This window comes from Manis javanica, chromosome 2 (genome assembly GCF_040802235.1).
Source record: "Manis javanica isolate MJ-LG chromosome 2, MJ_LKY, whole genome shotgun sequence".
NCBI classification, from domain to species: domain Eukaryota; kingdom Metazoa; phylum Chordata; class Mammalia; order Pholidota; family Manidae; genus Manis; species Manis javanica.
The window spans coordinates 119,102,557-119,124,021 of record NC_133157.1 but is presented as its reverse complement, the minus strand read 5'-3'; the positions used below and the strand labels follow the sequence as shown (position 1 = coordinate 119,124,021).

The window sequence follows — 21,465 nt, the reverse complement described above, 5'->3', positions numbered from 1 at the left end:
CCAGGCAGATCTAAGTCCTCCAGGTCTTCCTGCGATGGCAGTACTTCCATCCCCTTCACAGGTGAGGCTCCAGATGCAGAGGGCTTTAATAGCTTTGATGTAAATGGCTATGCTTTCCTAGCTTTCATGTCAAACACGATTCAGTCTCAAACTTCGCCCTTTACGTGGGGCATACTCACTGTTCATACACAAACCTGCGGTCAATTTGAACCAACCAGAGAAAGACTTAGGACCTTGGCTCCAACTGGCTGAAAGAAGAGTCCCTTCTTTTCAGCTTTACATCAACGAGGAGCCCAGATCTGCTGCCAGCCATGCTGACATCCTGGGAAGAGAGGCTCCTGGGAGAGAAACCAGCCCAAGCAGAACAGAAGGATGAAGCAAGATGGGGCCAATGACATGGAGCACTTTTACACCACACCATGCCTGTGGTCTACTCTATTGCTGGACTATTTTTAGAATAAAATAACCTAATAATACCCACTCCTAATAGGTTTTGTGTTTCCTGTGATCAAAGGAAGGCTGAGTCCTAAATGACACATCACTCTGGTCTAAGTGCAATGTGAATTCCTAAGAGAGGCCTGTTTTTGCCCACATTAACCATCCACAACTGCATTCATTTCCTTCACACCAACAGTCACAATATAATTGTTTTGCTTATTTGATTACTTGTTGTTTCCTGCCTCTCTTTTTTTATTAACATATTATTGATTTAAACTCTTATGAAAGTTTCACATGAAAAAACAATGTAGTAACTACATTCACCCATGTTATCGTGTCCCCCCCATACCCCACTGCAGTCACTGCCCATCAGTATACTAAGATGCCACAGAGTCACTATTTGCCTTCTCTGTGCTACACTGTTTTACCCATGATCCCCCCCAACACTATGTGTGCCAATCGTAATACCCCTCAATCCCCTTCTCCTACCCTCCCCAACTGCCCTCCCCTCCCCCTCCCCTTTGGTAACTGCTAGTCCCTTCCTGGAGTCTGTGAGTATGTTGCTATTTTGTTCCTTCAGTTTTGCTTCGTTGTTATACACCAAAAATGAGGAAAATCATTTGGTACTTGTCTTTCTCCACTTGGCTTATTTCACTGAGCATAATATCCTCCAGCTCCATCCATGTTGTTGCAAATGATAGGATTTCTTTCTTTCTTATGGCTGAATAGTATTCCATTGCATATATGTGCCACTTCTTTATCCATTCATCTATTGATGGACACAAGTTGCTTCCACATCTTGGCTATTGTAAATAGTGCTGCAATAAACATAGGGGTACATGTCTTTTTGAATCTGAGAAATTACATTCTTTGGGAAAATTCCTAGGAGTGGAATTCCTGGGTCAAATGGTATTTCTATTTTTAGCTTTTTGAGGAACCTCCATATTGATTTCCACAATGGTTGAACTAGCTTACATTCCCACCAGTGTAGGAGGGTTCCCCTTTCTCCACATCCTCACCAGTATTTGTTGTTCTTAGTCTTTTTGATACTGGCCATCCTAACTGGTTTGAGGTGATATCTCATTGTGGTTTTTATTTGCATTTCCCTGGTAATTAGTGACATGGAGCATCTTTTCATGTGCCAGTTGGCCATCTGAATTTCTTCTTTGGACAACTGTCTGTCCATAGCCCATTTTTTGATTGGATTATTTGCTTTTTGGGTGTTGAGATGTGTGAGTTCTTCATACATTTTGGATGTTAACCCCTTGTTGGATATGTTGTTTACAAATATATTCTCCCATACTATAGGATGCCTTTTTGTCCTGTTCATGGTATCCTTTGCTGTACAGAAGCTTTTTAGTTTGATGTAGTCCGTATGTTCATTTTTGCTTTTGTTTCCCTTGCTTGAGGAAATCGTTCAGAAAAAAGTTGCTCATGCTTATATTCAGGAGATTTTTGCCTATGTTGTCTTCTAAGAGTTTTATGGTTTCATGACTTACATTCAGGTCTTTGATCCATTTCAAGTTAACTTTTGTATATGGGGATAGACAATAATCCAGTTTCATTCTCTTACATGTAGCTGTCCAGTTTTGCCAACACCAGCTGTTGAAGAGGCTGTCATTTTCCAACTGTATGTCCATGGCTCCTTTATTGTATATTAACTGACCATATATGCCTGGGTTTATATCTGGGCTCTCTAGTCTGTTCCATTGGTCTATGGGTTGGTTCTTGTGCCAGTACCAAATTGTCTTGATTACTGTGGCTTTGTAGTAGAGCTTGAAGTTGGGAAGGGTAATTCCCTCAGATTTATTCTCCCTTTTCAGGATGGCTTTGGCTATTTGGGGTCTTTTGTGGTTCCATATGAATTTTACAACTATTTGCTCTAGTTCGTTAAGAGAGAATGCTGTTGGTATTTTGACTGGGATGCATTGAATCTGTAGATTGCTTCAGGCAGGATGGTAATTTTGACAATAATAATTCTTCCTATCCATGAGCATGGGATGTGTTTCCATTTATTGGTATCTTCTTTAATTTCTCTCATGAGTGTCTTGTAGTTTTCAGAGTATAGGTCTTTCACTTCCTTGGTTAAGTTTATTCCTAGGTATTTTATTCTTTTTGATGCAGTTGTGAGTGGAATTGTTTTCCTGATTTCTCTTTCTGCTAGTTCATCATTAGTGTATAGGAATGCAACAGATTTCTGTGTATATTAATTTTGTATCCTTTCACATATGTAGGTCCGCCTGTATTGGGTGCATAGATATTTACAATGGTTATATCCTCTTGTTGGATTGACCCCTTTATCATTATGAAATGTCCTTCTTTGTCTCTTATGACTTTCTTTGTTTTAAAGTCTATTTTCTCTGATGCAAGTACTGCAACTTCTATTTTTTTCTCCCTATTAGTTGCATGAAATATCTTTTTCCATCCCTTCACTTTTAGTCTGTGTATGTCTTTGGGTTTGAAGTGAGTCTCTTGTAGGCAGCATATAGTTGGGTCTTGTTTTTTTAATTCATTCAGTTACTCTATGTCTTTTGATTGGTGCATTCAGACCATTTACATTTAGGGTGATTATCGATAGGTATGTACTTATTGCCATTGCAGGCTTTAGATTCATGGTTACCAAAAGGTTCAAGGGTAACTTTCTTACTATCTAAAAGTCTAACTTAACTCACTTAATATGCTATTACAAACACAATCTAAAGATTCTTTTTTTTCTCCTCCTTTTCTTCCTCTTTCATTCTTTATACATTAGATATCATATTCTGTACTCTGTCTACCCCTTTTTATTACCTCTGGTGACAGCTATTTTACCTTAGAAACACTTCCATCTATAGCAGTCCCTCCAAAGTGCACTGTAGAGATGGTCTGTGGGAGGTAAATTCTCTCAGCTTTTGCTTATCTGGAAATTGTTTAATCCCTCCTTAAAATTTAAATGATAACCTTGCTGGACAAAGTATTCTTGGTTCAAGACCCTTCTGCTTCATTGCATTAAATATATCATGTTACTCTCTTCTGGTCTCTAAGGTTTCTGGTGAGAGGTCTGGTGATAGCCTGATGGGCTTTCCTTTGTGATCTTTTTTCTCTCTCTGGCTGCTTTTAATAGCTTGTCCTTATTCTTGATCTTTGCCATTTTAATTATTATATGTCTTGGTGTTTTCCTCCTTGGGTCCCTTGTGTTGGGATATCTGTGCACCTCCATGGTCTGAGAGACTATTTCCTTCCCCAAACTGGTGAAGTTCTCAGCAATTACCTCCTCAAAGACACTTTCTATCCCTTTCTCTCTCTCTTATTCTTCTGGAACCCCTATAGTTCGAATATTGTTCCATTTGATTGGTCACACAGTTCTCTCAGTATTCTTTCATTCTTAGAGATCCTTTTTTCTCTCTTTGCCTCAGCTTCTTTGTATTCCTCTTCTCTAATTTCTATTTCATTTATTGTCTCCTCCACCGTATCTAATCTGCTTTTAATAACCTCCATTGTGTTCCTCAGTGACTGCATCTCCATCCTAAATTCATTCCTGAGTTCTTTAATATTTTTCTGTACCTCCAGGAGCATGTTTATGATTTTTATTTGAAATCTCTTTCAGGAAGATTAATTAGTTCAGTCTCACTTTTCTGGCGTTGTTGAGATTTTGCTTTGAACCAGGTTCCTTTGACATTTCATATTTGTATGTGGCGCCCTCTAGTGCCCAGAAGCTCTAGTCTCTGGAGCTGCTCAGCCCCTGGAGTGATGTCAGGGGTCGCAGGGGAGTGGTGCTGTTGCCTGGAGGGAGGAAAGCGCTGTTTCCTGCTTTCCAGCTGCTATGCCTATCTCCACTGCCAGAATCCATGGGCGAACACACAGTTGTAAGACTCTATGCTTTGCCATTTGTAGCTACTGTAGGCAGGGCTTCCCTCTGGCTGGCCTGATGCCAGGGCAGGGTTTGCCAGTTTGCAAGCCAGGTGCTGGCTGGCCAGGAGGAAGGCACAGCAGGCTGTGTATCACAGTGCAGGGCCTTGTAGCTGCGGAGCCAGCCAGGGGGCTGGAGCACCTGAAGATTGTGAAAGTTCCCAACCTGCGGGAAAGAGTGTATCTAGACAATTTGTCTACCTGTCCTTTCTCCTGAGCAGTAAGCTCTCTGCAATCCTTGCCCCTTTAGCAGCCCTCTCGTTTTTAGTAAGTCTCTCAGACTGCCCACCTTTCTTTTGTCCCAGAGCAGCCGGATGTGGATCCCTATTTTCCACAAGCAGTGGAATCTTAGTCTCTCCAGGAATTCTGCCTGTCTTAGCTTTCCAACCCCCTAATCACAAGAGTACCATGCAAGCAGCATGAAATGCAGGTTTATGCTCCCAGAGCAGATCTCCTGGACTGGATGTTCAGCAGTCTCAGGCCTCCACTCCCTCCCTGCTCCATGTCTCTTCCTTCCACTGGTGAGCTGGGGTGGGGGAAGGGCTTGGGTCCCACTGGGTCATGGTTTTGGTATATTACCCTGTTCCCTGAGGTCTGTTCTTTTCTCCAGGTGTATGCAGTCTGGCGCAGCCTTCTTTCCTGTTGCTTTTTCAGGATTAGTTATATTAATTATATTTTCGTATTATATGTGGTTTTAGGAGGAGGTCTCTGTCTCACCTCTCATGCTGCCACCTTCAATCCCATCTCTGAGATGTGTCGTTTCCTGCCTCTCTTAGTAGAAGGTTAACTCCGACAGGAATTTTTCTGTTTTGTTTAGTATCTGCTGTGGCTGGTATGCAATGGGCATGCAATGAATGTTTGTTAAATGACTGAATGAAAGTGTGTATTGCTGTGCTTCCTATGATGCATTCAAAGCACCGAACTACGAACTTCATCCCCACTGGACCATCAGTGCCTCTGAAACAGGTACTGCTCTATTTTGTTTCCCCAGTGCCTACGCATATTTGTCACCCAATAAATATTTAATGGTGGATTGAAGAATATCCTAGTCAAGGAGCAGTGCCCGATATCCTCAGGTCCCATGCTCTTCAAGTGATTACACTTTGGCTTTCTATTTAGAGCTATCTCTAGAAGGCAAAGGTGGAGAGCAGACCTAGGACAGTGCTCTAATCTCTGGGGGCTGGTATCATGCTGTGGAATGACAGTTCTGATGTCAGTTTCTCATGCAGTTTCCTCTGTTTCTATAGGACTTCTGGGGCTGGAAGGCTGAGGGTGAGGTTAGGAGCATAGTAAATGCACCCTGGTACCCTCTGTGAGGACTGGTCCCAGAATCCATGTAGGTCGAGCACTGTAGGCAATGACTTCAACATGGCCAGAGTTGGGCACTGAAATGGAATTTGCACAAAAAAGAAAAAGCCTCTGCCTTTTCTTTTTTTAGCTTTTCAGTCCAGCATCTTCTCCTGCAGATTCTCTTTCATAGCACCACCATCAGGGCTTTTTCATTACATTCCCTTAAGGCGCAATGGATTTTTATTCAATCTTGACCCTACTTAATATTAGCAAGAACTAGTTGAAGGTAGTAATTTTTTGAAAGGGAATTAAGTTAAAATGAACGTTATAAAACCGGTGTCTTTTTTCCCTTTTCCTTTGAACAAATAAAAGTCAGAATGCATTTTTATCATGACTTTAAGGTAAGAGTCTTTCTGGTCCCACGTGATTCCTTCATGACCAGTTCAAGATTGTTCACGACCTCCTTAAAGTGAAGCTAGTGATTATAGCTGCAAAGCTTAGGCAACTCTTAGTGTACATTAGCACTTCCTCACGAAGCTGCTGGGCCACAGTCTACATAGGAACTCACTTAAGCCTTAGGCAATATCACAGGAATGAAGAAGTTATGTAGGGTGTATGCTTGTCTTGTGGCTCTAAATAATAATGATACTACAGTTAAAGAGCCAGTGTCACAGAACCAGGAATACCCATATTTAAACACAGAAGCCTCTGCCTTTTCTTTTTTCAGTTTTTCAGGTAACAGCAATGCTGAAAGCATACATATAAGTATTCCTCTTCCCCATTTTCCTCCTCCTTCTCTTTCTCCCTCTCCTCTTTGTGGCTAACAATTTGGACTCTGTTCCTGGGACTGTTCCTTTCTTTCAGTTTTTCTCAGCCCAGGTGACAATGACGTGACCACGGCAGAGGACTCATGGCCAGGTCAATGGAAAAGTAAACATCTCTTAATTAAAGTCCAAGCCTATAGGTTCCAGACTACGGCCAAATAACATTGAACTGGGACTCAGCAGGTTCTGGAATTAATCCATGATCTGGGTAATCTGTTTCCCTAGACAGAAAACAGGACATTTGGACATAAATAGAGGTGGTAACTATCTAGTAGCCTGCTGCCACATCCTCCCACATCGATGGGTGCTGTGTCAAGACTGGACCCTGAACCCATGTAGGTAAAGCCCTGTAGGCAATGACTTAAATGGCCAGAGTTGGGCACTGAAATGGAATTTGTACATTTTACATATGAAACTTTGCTTTTACAGCAACACTGTACAGCACTTGATTTTATTAACTTGCTTAACCCTTAACCAAAATCATGTTTAAAGGAAGTCTTATGAGGCTTATATGTCTGAAGTTCATTCTATGTTCTTGTAATATTAAGATATAATACCTAAGAGTTTAGAGAGCATTGTATTATTTGTGCCTCCTTCCTGTCCATGGACTTTCTGTGAGGGGAGTTATGTTCCCCTTACAGACGGAGAAACAAAAAGCAACTTTAACCAAAGAAACAAAAAAGGAACCTTAATCAAAACCAGAAAGTGTCCATCAACCTACAGGTGGACTTATCCACACAGTTCTTTGTCCATGAGGATCTCCCAGGTGGACTTCAAGAAGAAAGAGTTAAATAGAGGTGGTAACTATCTAGTAGCCTGCTGCCACATCCTCCCACATCGATGGGCACTGTCAGACTGGACCCAGAACCCACATAGGTCAAGGACTGCAGGCAGTGACTTCAACATGGCCAGAGTTGGGCACTGAAATGGAATTTGCACACTTTACATATGAAACTTTGCTTTTACAACCAGGCAAACTCTATTTATTACCTTAGGCTAACTGCCTGTCAAAGCTGAACTCCCTCATGTAAATGGCCCTCTCTGCAGTGGCAGACGCATGCCTGGAATGTGGCCTATCAAGTTAATTTGTGCTCTTCCTCCATTCCTAATGCCAACTTTGGAACCACTGATCAATGGTAAGGAGAGGCTGGCAGCAGAGGAGGGGAGAAGACCAGCTTTTGGAGGGCAAAGAAACAAAGTGGCACTTGGGAACAAGCCAACCATGGTGAGAATAGTAACGGAGAAGCAATCTATGGGAGCACAAAACCACATGAGTCTCTGGATACTACTTGTGCTTCAGCTTCACTTTCATATTTCTGACTTTGTGGAAAAAAAATACTCCAAAAAGGTATGGAGGATTTAAAAAATACCTTTAGCTTGGATATATTCAGCAGATTTAATATATGTCATCTATTTCCTCCTAGATTTTTTTATGAGATTTTAAGAGTCACAGAGAAATTTATGGTCTTCAAGTGCAAAATGTTTAAAAAACTGAGATGTTGGTGGTTTATGCTTGATGTTAAAAATGATCTATTGGAGGACTCCATGTATCAGCACAAATCTGGGTGAGGACGCTGAATGCACCAAGAGGAGGATGGGACTCTTTCTCTTGGGACTCATGCTTTAGATGTTTGATGCCCCCAACAGGCCTTGTTGACTCAGAGCAAAACTGTGGTCGTGGGTGGAGAGAGAAGAGCTAACACTTGTCACAACAGACCTTTTCATCCAAGAATCAATCTCAAGTGTTTCATCTAGGAATCTCACCCACAAAACACTCCTGGAAGGTGTTAGATCATTCCAACTACAGATGGTGACAGGAAAAGCAGGAGGTGGGGAGTGGGAGGCCCAGGGTATATGCTTATCACCCAGGGCTGCCCTTGTTAGGTTTCCAGTGCATCCAGCGGTTGTGGTAGTCATGTGGCTGATATGGTAACACCTGGGTAAAGCCACAAAGCAGATGCGTACACAAGAGTTACTTCAAATATTAACAAAGTGTGTTCTGTAACAACTGACTCAGAATGACCTGTGTTCTTGTGAAAAATATTCTGCCCTGAAGAATGGTTAATCAAGAAGACTTTTGCTCAATGTATTTTCCCTAGAATAGTCAACCAAGCCCCTCTTAGTCAGTAATGCCAGCTATACTGAATGGCTACAATGAGTTCCTTTTTCCCCTCATAAATATTTCAGGAAGTTATTTTTTAAAATAGTATTTGTAAACATCCATAAGTACTTCCACTTTGTACATATTCCATACTTTAACATATCTACAGACCAGTGCTGCCCCAAATCGGAGATCCACAAATGTAACTTAGAAAGTAAACAGAAACAGATGAAATCAACTTTAATAAGGTATTTCATTTACCCAGTGTATCTAAAATATGACCATTTCAACATGTAATCAATATAAACATGATGATCTATTTATCTTAAATGTGAAGATAAATGATTTAGTAAATATATAGCTTTAGCAATTTTGTTGGTAGTGTTTGAAATTCGGTGAGCATTTTACTCTATTAGCACCTCCCAGTCAGACAAACTATATAATTCAACAGCTCAAGGGCCACATGGTGTGGGCAGTTACTGTACTGCATAATACAGGTAGACATACCTGTGTATAGTGGGATCAAGCCATCTTATGCTTAGATGAAAGGCATTTTGAAAGCTGATGAACTGTTTACTGACAGTTGGTTATGTTTAATGCTTTAGAGAAAGGAAGGATGGATATACACAAAATATTAAGTGTATAACACATATAATGGAATATTATGTGTGTGTGTGTGTATATATATATATATGTATATATATATAACGAATATTATGTGTATGTAGGATATATATTTTTTAAAGTAATCCCATTTACCAAGAGGCTCTTCCAATATTTTTAATTGTAATAGTTCTAAGTATGAGCCTGGAAAGGACTTCAAGCCAATACCCAAAACTCCTAAAGCCCATGAACATGACTTGGTTGCAGCAAAGTATAGTCCATCCCCCTCTTCCCCAAAACCAAGAAAAAGAAAGACCAACTTTAAAAGTCAAAGGTCCTCAGCTCGCAGCTGGCCAGAGTGCCCTATCCACCAGGCTTTGACTAGGAAGGGCTCAAGAGCAGCAGTTACTGGCTGTGTGTATCCATGAGTTTTGCCATTTCCAGGCAAGCTTGGCTTCCTCAACCAACTGTACTCCTTCTGATGTGGCAGATACTAAATCAAGACCCTGTCACCTCACCTTGCTCAGCAGGCCAGTCCACCTCCAACCTCTGGGTGAGGGAGTCTGGGGCAGGGGATGAGCGGCAATGAGGTCTACAGAAGCTCACTGCGGGTGCCCACACAATCAGGCTTTCACAAAGGACAGAACAAGGTGCTTAACAGAGACGGGGGCAAATATTCAACATGCTGGCTACATCATGACTAACAGTATTTTTAAATTCTCCATTCATTGTCAAGACACATTCTTCCACAAAACTCAGAAATACAGAATTGAAAACTAAAGGTGGGCTTGAAAGATTCATCTAGCTCTGACTGCCCACAGGTGTCTTCATTATTCTTCTGACAGTTGTTGACTGGTTCCCAAACATCACTTGGCTTCTCTCCCTGCAATGATACAGCTCCTCACTCGCTGCTAACCTCTTTGGGTTCCCTGGCTCCCCTTGTGTTTTGTATGTCACCGTGGGCTGTCACCTTCACCTCTGGCTAATAGTGACAGTGAGCCTCTCTCATAGGGGACACTTTACGGATTTGATTCAGGAACTGCCCACAGCAAACAAATGTGGGACGGCTCCTGGATACTGGCTGGACATAAGGTTCCAGACACATGGAATAGCTGTGAGGCATGGGCTATTCACCTCAGTTTTCCAATCTGCCAAACAGGAATTACAATCAACTCACACTGCTTATAATGTGAGGATAAAATGAAGAAATCACGTAAAAAGCTTATCACTGCTCATAGGGTGATTAGGAGGACAAAATAACATAAATATAAAGGGCTTAGCAGGTATCAAATGGGCTCAATACACAAGGGCTCTCTCACACACTGTGCTCTGAACTGGAGTTGTCCAATCTAAACTTGGTTGAAGCCAGAGTTGCAAAGTAACTTATGGTTTTGTACCCAAAATTTTACACAAAACAGTTTCTCTCCAAAAAGAGATTTTTAAAATGTCGTAACTAGTATGGTTGAGGAAAACAGCAAATGGTAGCAAACATAAGGTGGGGTCCTTGGATATGAAACTAACAAGCTTAGTCATTTTCTGAGCCTGGTCTGCACTGATTGTAACATATAGCCATGCCAGTCAATGCCAAAGGTGGTCATGGAGTCTTCCGGAAGAAGGCTGGCTGTCTTTTGCTCTGCCCAGGGTTCTGACTGGGTGGATAACCCAGTACTAACAGAAAAAAGGAGTAAGGGCACTAAGTACATGTTCATCCTCCTCCTGCTTCAGTGCTCCCATTCACAGGCTAAGCTGTTCTCAGATGTATTCAGATGGGAACCACATTACGTAAGAGCCAATAATCTTTATGGTAAGTCTACAGTGAGAGTGTCATTTGTTGTAATGAACAGTGATCATAAGTTAAGCCCCTAGCTACTCTCTCTGTTATTTTTCATTATACTGTTCCTTGCTTTGTTATATTTCAGGAGTACCAAGGGAATTCATCCAACTATGTTCACTAGTCAGCTCTTCGTTACTCAGATTAGATTCTGCTAAGATGTGGCGGAGCAATTTGCAAACATATGAATTCTTAAGGAAATGCATCAGTGCTGGTTATGCTCTCGCTGATGCCAGCAGGCACCCCTCCTTCCCCCTGGTCATTTGTCCCCTTGATTTGCTATTTTTCTCTCTATTTATCTTACACTCAGTTCACAGTATGGTTCTCTGGGTCCAAATCTGAGATACTATTAATGTGTTTCTGGATATTGTTTCCTTCAGTAATGACTCTGTTCAATTCAACACCCAGAGCAATGTTTCCAAAATCATCATCACCTTTTATACAGCTCTCACTTGCAAATACCACTCTGCTTATGTTAGTCATTCCCCCTTCTGGCTGATTAAAGGGTACTAACTCCAAGAGACACAACAATGAGGAAAAGCTGGAAGTTTTCCATTAAAAAAAAATCCAATATGAAAAATTCATTTTGCAAGGTGTGTAATAAGCTTGAGGGTGGACCTTTCATATGCCTCTGTGCTTCATGCTCTTGGAATTGCTTATAAATAGGTTGTGAGTCCTCAGAGAGACCACGTCATAGCCACGCCTGAGAGGCCACCAGCACAAAGGCTCAGAGACCACATGAGTTGGACCTTTGCCCACCAATACTTGCAGGCTTTACGGCTCTTAGTTGGCAGGAGGCTTCAGCCCAGCATCATGTGATACTGGGCATAATTACTTTCATTAGGTCATTAGCTTCAATCCTCTTTGCCATAGTGCCAGAGAATAATTTAAGTATTAAGGATAAGTAAAGGGGACCTGCAGGCACCAAAGATCTGGGTTTGCTGCTCTGAGTTATCTTTTTAGGGCAGACAAGGCTGGGAATGCTTCCTTTTCAGGAAAATCTAGCTCAATGAACTGAAATGTATTCAGATGGGTGTGCTGCCATATTCTCTGTTACTGTAGTTTTCTTCTGATACACATCACAGGAAAGCTGAGAAGAAACATATTAAAATGTCTACAGCTCTTTAAAAACATCATTAAATCTTTTTTTTCCAGACATGACACAGTGCTTCTGGTGAGTACAGAAGACTATTGACAGGATGTGAAGATCACGTGTACTGTAATCATGTATGCAAAAATCCCACACCAGGTCCTATTCCTTGGAAATTTTGTAGTTGAGGGGAAGGCACAGAAACAAGGCCAGAAAATAAGAGTTCAAAATATGGATAAGGTGGGGGAGCCCTTTAAAGTTGAGAACAGCTATATGCATCCTGATGTTATGAATAGGATGGGCAAAATTAGTGAAGTTTCCCAGTACTCAAGGGAAATAATTATGCCAAGTAGTTACAAAATCTCCATTTCAAATTAGAAGTTACACATGAAAACAGTAGCCATGCAAGAGCATAGGAAAATTCTCATAGATATTAAGTCAAGAAATAGCTTTTACTTTTTTTGTAGATACCATTCATATGTAACTTTTAGACAGATTCAATCTGAGGATGATGATGGCATGAGGTTATAAAATGTTTCAAGTTACAAAATGAAAAGAAAGTGCAGGTTCACTATTCTCAAGGTTTCTTTCTCTCTGAAGGGAAGTGTGCTTTTACTAACATTAAGCAACTTCAGAACCTTGCATTTGGGCAACATTCCAAAGATGGCAACTCATCAGATTTCATCCAAGGCAGCAGGTAGGATTCCAGAAATGCTTAGTGAAAAAAATTTGTCAGTCGCAAAAAAGACTGTTCTGTTGTCTGGACTTATTGAAAAAGGCTGTTTGTAAACTAGGGCTAGGGAAGGTTTGCACACTCTGAATGAAAATTAGCACTTAATTAAAACAAATGTGAAAAGAAAGTGTTCAATGACAGAGTGTAAGGAGAGAAAAGCAAGTCAATCTCAGCTCCTGAGGAGTCCCCATCTATGCAGAATAAGCCCTTGGGGCCAGCCTCACGTTAGGCTCAAAGGTAAGGATTCTGGACCTGGAGCACCACTTATCACTTGCAGGCAGTGCCATGCTAAGAAGTCTCCGAGGAAGCCTGCAAGGTCAGCTTCCTGGATTCAGGACCCCTGCACAAGAGGACCCACAGCACTCCTTAAGGAAGTGTCACTTTATTGATGAAACTCAGCAATCTGAGTTTCTAGGTATGAAACTGAGAGAGAATTGCAGATTGAACCACATTTGAGCTTGAAAAAAGACCCACAAAAATTAACACTCTGTCAAGTAAAGTCGAAAGAAAGTCCATTACAACTAATCTCCATATAGTCCTTCAACTGCTAGTGTTCAAGGAACTGGAATCAATGGATATTAACACATTAATGTCCAAAAGGACTGAGAATGTAGAAACCTGGGCAAGGATACTGCTTCATACTGAGCCCTCATCCTAGGTATAATTTTGTTAAGGAGTGGTCACGGCAGGAATACAGTGGATTGAGTCCTGCTTTAACGACTTTCCCCGCTAGCTCAGAGAACTGGGTCCCTGCGGGGGCCTGTTCCTGCTCCGTTCACCACTGCAGGCTGCCCTTGGCTTCTCACCCATTGGAAATCTTGTCTTTCCTCTTAGACCCCAGCTGTTTTATCCTGACTGTTTCTGCCTATGGTCATTGTTCCTTTCTCTGAACTCAAACTTTCCAGATGCTGATGGCCCTCAACTTTTTATCCCCTCCCTATAGCTAGGGTACAGTATCCTCCCAACACTTACACTGGCTGGAAACTGGAACCCTGGCAGAGGGAGGGCACCTGTGTAGTTTGAAGAAACTGCACCCTGCCCTGCCACAGCCCTTTTCTGCCCTGATACTATCCAGAGCACCCTTGTGCTTCCCTTCCCTAAAGTCCTGCCTCTCTGTGTTGTCACGCACTCTTCAACTCAGTGGACAGCCTGAAGTGAAGACAATATCTTAACAAATCTCTGTCCACATAGCCTGGTCCCCAACCCACAAAGTATACCTAATAGATAATTGCTCAGGGGCTGATTGATTAAAAGAGACTCGGACTTACTCCTTTCACAGGTTCCGAAGAAATATACCAGAAAACTGAAGGATATAGCTGGCTCCTTAATTAATATAAGGCACTTGGCAGTTCTTAATTAAGAACTCTAAAATAAAGACCTACCTTTCTACCATGCCAAGTAGGTATCATCTTCATTAGTATTTAAGAGCTGTACCCACAACTTTATTTTGATGCTCTTTCCTCTGCCCTGCCAGATGGGAACATTAGCTGCATAGTATTTATTAATATAATAAAGACAAGTGCAGACACTTGGGGAGGGGGTGAATTCAGGCAGAATTAGTCACTTGTACATCTTTAGGAAAAGCTTTACTTATAAGCTTAAGGAAGCCTCCTCTTGTCCTGTGTCTGAGGGGAAGTGTACAAGATGCAGACTCTCTCTCCTAGTCACCACCTACCAAGAGCTTCTGTCCCCTGGGAATTCAGTGTGTCGTCACCAGGCCTGCCCCCAGTCTAGTCTTGTGATGACTTGAGAGGCAATATTCAAGATGTGCCTGTCTAGGCCTCATGTGCTCTGGGAAGGCTGGAATGTGGACTTTTTGAAGTGAAAAAGATCTTGAAAGAGAAAAGATTCTGTCCTTTTCATGATGGTGACACACTCACTGGGGGTCAAAAAGCAGTGTTCCTGTGAGTAGAGTCCCCAGTGTTCTGACGGGGCAGCATTTCTTAGCTTTTCCTAGCTCTGTATGTGAGCCTCAGTGATGAGTCAGTGAGTAGCCCTGAAATGGCCAGCCCTGAGTGACCCATACCCATGTCCCATATAAGTGTCTGCTTTTACTCTCAAAAGTGACCTCTTTGGGCCAATAAATGATTTGGTCACCTTATCTATCAGGTAGTAAGAAAGGAGAAGAAAATCGAGAAGAAATGGGTGAATGCTATCTACAGGTCACACACCCTACCCTGAGGGCCTGGCTTGGAGGAGTGGGAGCAAGGGCTTTGAAGTCAAAATCAATGGAATCCCAGATTTTCTTAAGCCAGGTGACCCTGGGGAAGAGACTCAGGCTTCCTGACTTGTGAAAGGGAATACACACAACTACCTGTCAGGCTGTAGGATGTATTCAATGCATCAGAGGGCAGGCAGTGGGTTTTCAATGAATTTCAAAAAATCCATTTCTTTTTTCATATCACAATTCTACATGACTCAAATCCTACGCATGCATAATGTGGGTTAAATGCAGGGATTCTCAAGTCAGAAGGAAGCGCCTGAATCCTAACTCCACTACTTCCTGGCTTGGTGCCTTTGGAAAAATGACTGAAGCTTCAGCTGCCACATGTGAAAGAGCGGGATGAGAGCCACAGCACCCTTGCTTCCTGGGGAGGCAGCAATGCCTGTGGCCGGTCTGGAAATTCCTGCAGGTGAGTGTGGTTGTCCTAATGACTGGCTTCTACTGGATGGTCTGGGATGCCATGTTCTCCCGGCAGGCCAGACCGGCAATAGTCAGTGGTCTTTCAGACTATACAACTTCTCAGTGTCCACTGGACATCTGTGTAGGTGAAAACCCCAGAGCCAAAATCTATGCATGAACACCAAATGCTTTCTGCTCATTATCAATGGAGACTGGATATTTCAGCAATGTCATTTCTGTGCAAATCAAGATGGGACTGTATTTTGTTTTGTTTCTGGAGCTTGACTAAGAATCTGAACATGTCATTGACATCAAGATCACTTACAGTTTTTGAGTAGCTGTATGTCACATCTCTCTCAGTCTGCAGTTAGAGCTGTTCGATCCCCAGAGAGAATTCCCATGCACAGATGTAAACATGTGACTGCTACTTCCCATCCTCTAGCCAGGAGCAAGCATCTATGTATTAAATGCATTCAATGATCAACTGTATTCCTTTTATTTCTCCCCTGTGCTATAGATGGGGAATCACAATGATTTTTTAAAAAAATTACAAATGCAGGAAGTCATGTTATCTATGAAACCTGTTCAGGATTGTAGTGGCATGACAAAAAGACTGGTTACTTAAAGGAGCTGAGAGGTTTGAGAAACAATGCCCTGTTCTCATTGGGTAGTTGTGGAACTAAAAGTGGTAATGGAAATCAGAGCACTGGGCACAGATTCTAGCATGCAGTAAACACTCCAGAAACACTGGTCACTCAGTATCACTGATAATACCAGGAACCACCCTTTCCACCTAACGATGCTTGACTGTTAACACAAAATGAAATTCACTTTTTGGTTCTCCAAATACTCTGTCCAGAGGTGAGACCAGCAGTGATGAAGGGCATTGTTATCTGCATCAAAGGGAGACTAATAACATGTGGCAAGACGCCCAGAAGGGAGAGCTTTCTCAATAGCTTTGACACTCAGGGTACTTCATTAGCCTGTCTATTACAAACTACTTAAGACATATATTTATTGACAACAATCTGCCAATTGATTAAACATCTCAATATATGAAGATGACTTTACATTAATTACCAGTTTGGAGAACATGATCCTAGAAGTTAGGATGCATAGTTTTGGAAATCCTTGCAACACTTCCATTTGCTTTAACCCTCTGTAAGGTTATTATTGTAAAGTATCAACACATTATAAAATCAAAGAGTAATAATCTTCCTCTGTATCAGAACACATTATGTATGCACATGTTTAACACACTCCCTTGCATTCAACAGTGGATTTGATTTATATTATAATCCAATCATGTTTTGTACATAGTACATATTCAATATAAACCTGAAAAACATTACATAACTTCCTCAAAACGAGCTAAGCTTCAATTTTCACTTATTTGTTAAAATCCACTGATTGCAAGAAATTTTGTACTTCTACTTCGTTATATAAAATTTTGTGCATTTAAGAGATAGCAATATAGTAGGAAAGGGCCTGGTTGTTGTATACAGGGTATTTGTTCTAACGAATAATGAGTAATTGTTTAATAAGACATGCATGATTTTTTACTTTGGAGCTATTTTATAAGAAATGTGAACGTTTGGGGGAAAAATAATGTGACAGAGAGTTCTACAGTTAGCTCAAAATGAGAACTCCAAGAAGTTTGGTTTATAACTAAGTTTTCACCTTATTTCTTTTGATTAATTCTTACATTCTACTGATTGGACTTCATTGTTTGAACTTCCAAACATTCTAGAATGACTTTTTCCAAAGCAAAAAAAAAAAAAGAAATCCACATTTCTTCCTGAACTATGTAGAAATTAAGGTCCATGGAAAGAGATTTTTCACTTTTACAGTCTTTTCTGTGTTCAGATTGTGTTCACTCCTCCTGAGTGTACTGTTCTTCAGTACCTTACACATATTCCTCAGGCATGTTACTTCTGGTCACAACACTCTGAGCTTTTCATGATGCAAGACTCAAACATGCTCCTCTGCCCAGCAACAAAGGGCTTGTTTGGGGGTCTTCTAGACATGCAGAGCTTGCAAACTTCAGCATGTACTGAATTGCCCACAGATTCTGATTCAAGGGGTCTGGGGTGGAGCCCAGGATCCTACATTTCTGACCTGTTACCAGGTGATGCCAATGTTGCTGGCCAGGAGACTATACTTCCATTAGCAAGGTCACCAGATTATGTCATTATTTTAATTAGTGAATGTTTATAACTAGACCCATTGGCAAGAAAATGATCTGTGAAGACTGCAGCTTCTGTGCATAGTGACATAAAATATTCAATAATGGGAAATAAAAAGGGCTATCTGAGTACATCCCAAAGTCATCACATTAGAAGTTTCAATCTTATTTGACCCACCATGTACCCCCAATTACTAGATCCCTGTGTGTGGCAGGAAAGCTGATTAGAACATGAGTTGAGTGATTATTTGAGTCATATAGAAGCTCTGGACTTAAATCCCATCTTAACATTCACTGATGTGTAAACTTGGAGGAGTTACTGAATCTGAATCTTGACTTCCTCTTCTATACAATGGGGACAATATGTGCATCATAAGGGTACAAGGAAAATGACAGAACCCCCTTCCTAAGGTTGTGGTGAAGATTAAGTGAAATCATGTCTGTTAGGCTAGACATGTAATTATCCAGTGGAAGGCAGCTGTTATTACTAAAATACTGCCCCTGACCTCAGGCAGCTCAGATGATACTATTTTTGAAATTCATCTTGTCCTAAAAGGGGAAAAAAAATTGGGTGTTCTTCCCATTTTGGTAACATTACTAGATTAAAATTTAAAATAATTGGTTTTAACCATTCAAATAAGAAAGCATAGATTTTTAAAATTAGGATGACCTAAACTCACTTTGTTTAAATGTCCAGCTTTACTTGCTTTATGAGAAATTGGAGCTCAGTTGGGGCAAATAAGTTGGTTAGGGTGTCACAGGTGGTTGGTGGCAAAAATGTGCTCAGAACCTACTTGAAGCCTGGATCCAGACTCTCTTCAGATTGACTTTATCCAAAGTTACCCAGAAGGTCTCAAAGTTAACAGAATCCAGAGATTCCCAACTGATTAAACCGCTGATGTTAGTATGTGGTTCTAGAATCAGAAAACTAGGGAGTGAAGAGGTGTAATTCTTCTGTCCATTTAATAAAAAGGGGAAGACGGGAAGACGAGTTGGCAACACAGCTCCTGGACTGTATCCACACAGTGTCTATATGCTCTGCCTCCATGAAGTTGCTGGTGTGAGGGGAAGTGGCTGGAATGGACAGCTGGGAATTGAACCCTAGTGGGTAGGGTCCACGTTTTCTTACCACGATGGGCATGATTTCAAGAACTCTGTAATGCCAGGGATTTTCTGTGAACCAGCAAGCAAGTGAACATGTGTATGAATAAATGAACAAGGAAACTCATAAACAGATCCAGGTGTTCATGCTGCTGGCGTGGCCCCTATCCTCCTCACCCCTTCCAATAGAGCCATACCACCATTCTCTACCTTTGCCAGGTAGGCTCTACTACAGTACAGCTTCCCCTGAACAGAAGTAGGACAGACTGAAAGCTCTGACTCTCTTTAAACACAGAGGGCTTTCCTCTCTGGCCCACGAGAGGGAGAATTGAGGTCACTGAATTGCTGCATGGTAAGAATTAAAATATCAAGAAAAAGTTGGAAAAGACAAAGAGAAATGAGATTTAATAAGTATAATTCCCTTAAACTTCCTGTTCATTTAAGTTGCATTCATACCTTGGAAGCAAGAAAAAGTATCAAGAAATTCAACTCAAGTATAATTGGAGAAAAGTTGCAAGGACTTGAAAATAGCACCTTATAAAAGAACCCAGCCTCAACCACACCCAGTTCTGCCTTAGAACAATGCAGTTGGCTTTTATGCACCTGTTTTACCTCTGTGTACTTTCCCTAAGAAATGACTCTGTGCTAAGAGTGTCTGGTGAGTGGGGACTTACTGTGCTGCTGTGACCCCAAGTAAAACCTAAAGGGAAGTTTATGTTTCTGCCTGACAGACTTATCATGAGATTGATGGAGAAGCAACATTAGACAAAATTAATTTTTTATATTGCCATTTTTTATACTAGCTACCTAATTGAACAAGAAATTATTAACTTCCTGTGAGGGGAGAAAAAGCCTATTTAAAAAAAACATGGCATCTCGAAAAAAGTTATGGATGGGTACCCCTTGGTTTGCTTATTAAGATTATTCTAGAATGTATAGATCATTCCCTGAGTCATATTGTAAGCCCTGCTAAACCAAGACAGCCCAGTCACACACCAATGTGAAATGTCAAGGAGGTTTCTCTACTTTGCTGCTTTCTCCATTAATACTGGATCCCTTTCCTACTTTTTGGACAATCTCCCAATAGATTATCATCCCTTCCAACGATCAAGGGTCTGTTGGCCTCCTTGCTTGTCCCAAAGTAGAGCCAGTGAGAGCATCCATTCTTCTTGCGTCACAGAGCACCATGAAAGACCCACCTGCCTTCATCTCTCCACCTCATTAACGTAACTGTTAGTGAGGAAGGAGGAAATGACACCTGAAGCCAGTATTAGCACAGGCTGACTGGCAAACTGTCCCTTTGTGAGCTGGTGGCTTTGTTCACAACATGGCCCCACGCTACAGGTGTGTTTCATGATTCTTTCTCCAGTGGTTATGATCCATTTAATTGAAAATAATTCTTCCCAGGTAGAATCTGTTAGAAAGATTTCACAAACCTGGGACCCAGCATGAAGTCAAACTGGATAATCAAACTCAGACATCCTGAGAACACCTCCCCAAATGTCACCTCAAATTTAATCAATGCCAGTTTTTTGCTTTGCATTAAAATATCCAAACTCAAAAACCCCTCTTGATCAGAAAGTAACAACTAATTACCATTTCTTCAAACCCTTTCCCCACAACCACAGGTTGAACAGCGTTAACTCAGGTCACAGTTAACTCCATCAATGTTTCCTGGACTAATCTGCATTGTTCTCAATTGTTCAAAAAAAAAATTCTTTCATATTTTATGGTTTTTCATTTTTACCACCAACAATAAACATCAACAGATTTGGGCTTAAGGCCCCAGAGGTTCCAATCATAATTAGCATCCAACTGTCTGCCAGCAAACCATTTCTGATAATTAATTTGGCTGTCCCAGAGGAAACTGTCATGTTCCATGGGGGAGGATCAGAAGCCAAGCTTCTACACGAGAGCTGCAATGCCATCACTGGTGGGGGCGGTTCAGAGCAGGTCTCCAGAGGGAAGAATTTAGAGTTCCGAGCTGATTTAAACCATGAGCAAGCCCAGGGGGTGATGGTGTGAGTCTGGCTACAAGGCAGAAGCAGTCCCTCTTCAAGAGTGGAGGCCCTCAATCTGGACCTCACTTGTGTGTTTCTATGAGCATCACAATAAAAGGAAACATAGGAGAGGGGGATTTTCTACCATGGATAAATAGCACTAGCAAGGAAGGATTTCTAGAACACCTCCACACTTCAAATGGTCCACCACTATCTAAGTGACAGTTTATGAATGTTAGTTTCACCACTTCTATTTGAAAGTGAAGACAGTCATTTAATAATCATGCTTACAAGCCAGAAAAGAGAGAACTTCACTTGCTGGGGCAATTCAGAATCCCATCATGCATTGTTCATACTGCTGATACATTATCACCGTGTTATTTCACTGAGCCACATTCACTGTGGGCCCAGGACCCCTGCCTGGACGTGACTTTTATGTCCCTAAAGAATATGTGCTTATGCAATCTTATTACCCACCCGCCCCCAGCACAGATAGTCCGGCACAGTATGGGCTTCCAGAAAGGCTTATTCCATCAACTTTCAAGTTTGGATTGATTTGAGTCAAAGAAATGGTGGAAAAGGGAGCCTGAATGAACACTCGTGGCAAATGTGACAGGGTGTGGGCATCTGGAAGCTGGCCAGAGAGGCACTGGAGCTAATCTAATTAGCTGTGGTCCTGACTGACAAGCTCTTCTGAGTCCGTCCGCTCAGCATGGGTTCTCCCGCAGCAAGAGGGTGGAAGTGGGGGTGGGGGTGGG

General features: G+C 41.6%; 1 protein-coding gene and 1 long non-coding RNA gene across 4 annotated transcripts in view; one reads left to right on the top strand and one right to left on the bottom strand.

Annotated features, from left to right (window-relative positions):
- RSU1 (Ras suppressor protein 1) overlaps window positions 1-21,465 on the bottom strand; it is a 194,397-nt gene that overhangs the window by 9,778 nt on the left and 163,154 nt on the right. The gene's annotated exons all lie outside the window — the stretch shown is intronic.
- Window positions 987-21,465, top strand: part of LOC140847847 (uncharacterized) — a 35,166-nt gene continuing 14,687 nt past the window's right edge. Inside the window, exons 1-2 of the long non-coding RNA XR_012128039.1 lie at window positions 987-14,196; window positions 15,254-15,431. This is a non-coding gene — a long non-coding RNA (uncharacterized lncRNA). The remainder of the gene's footprint in view (window positions 14,197-15,253; window positions 15,432-21,465) is intronic.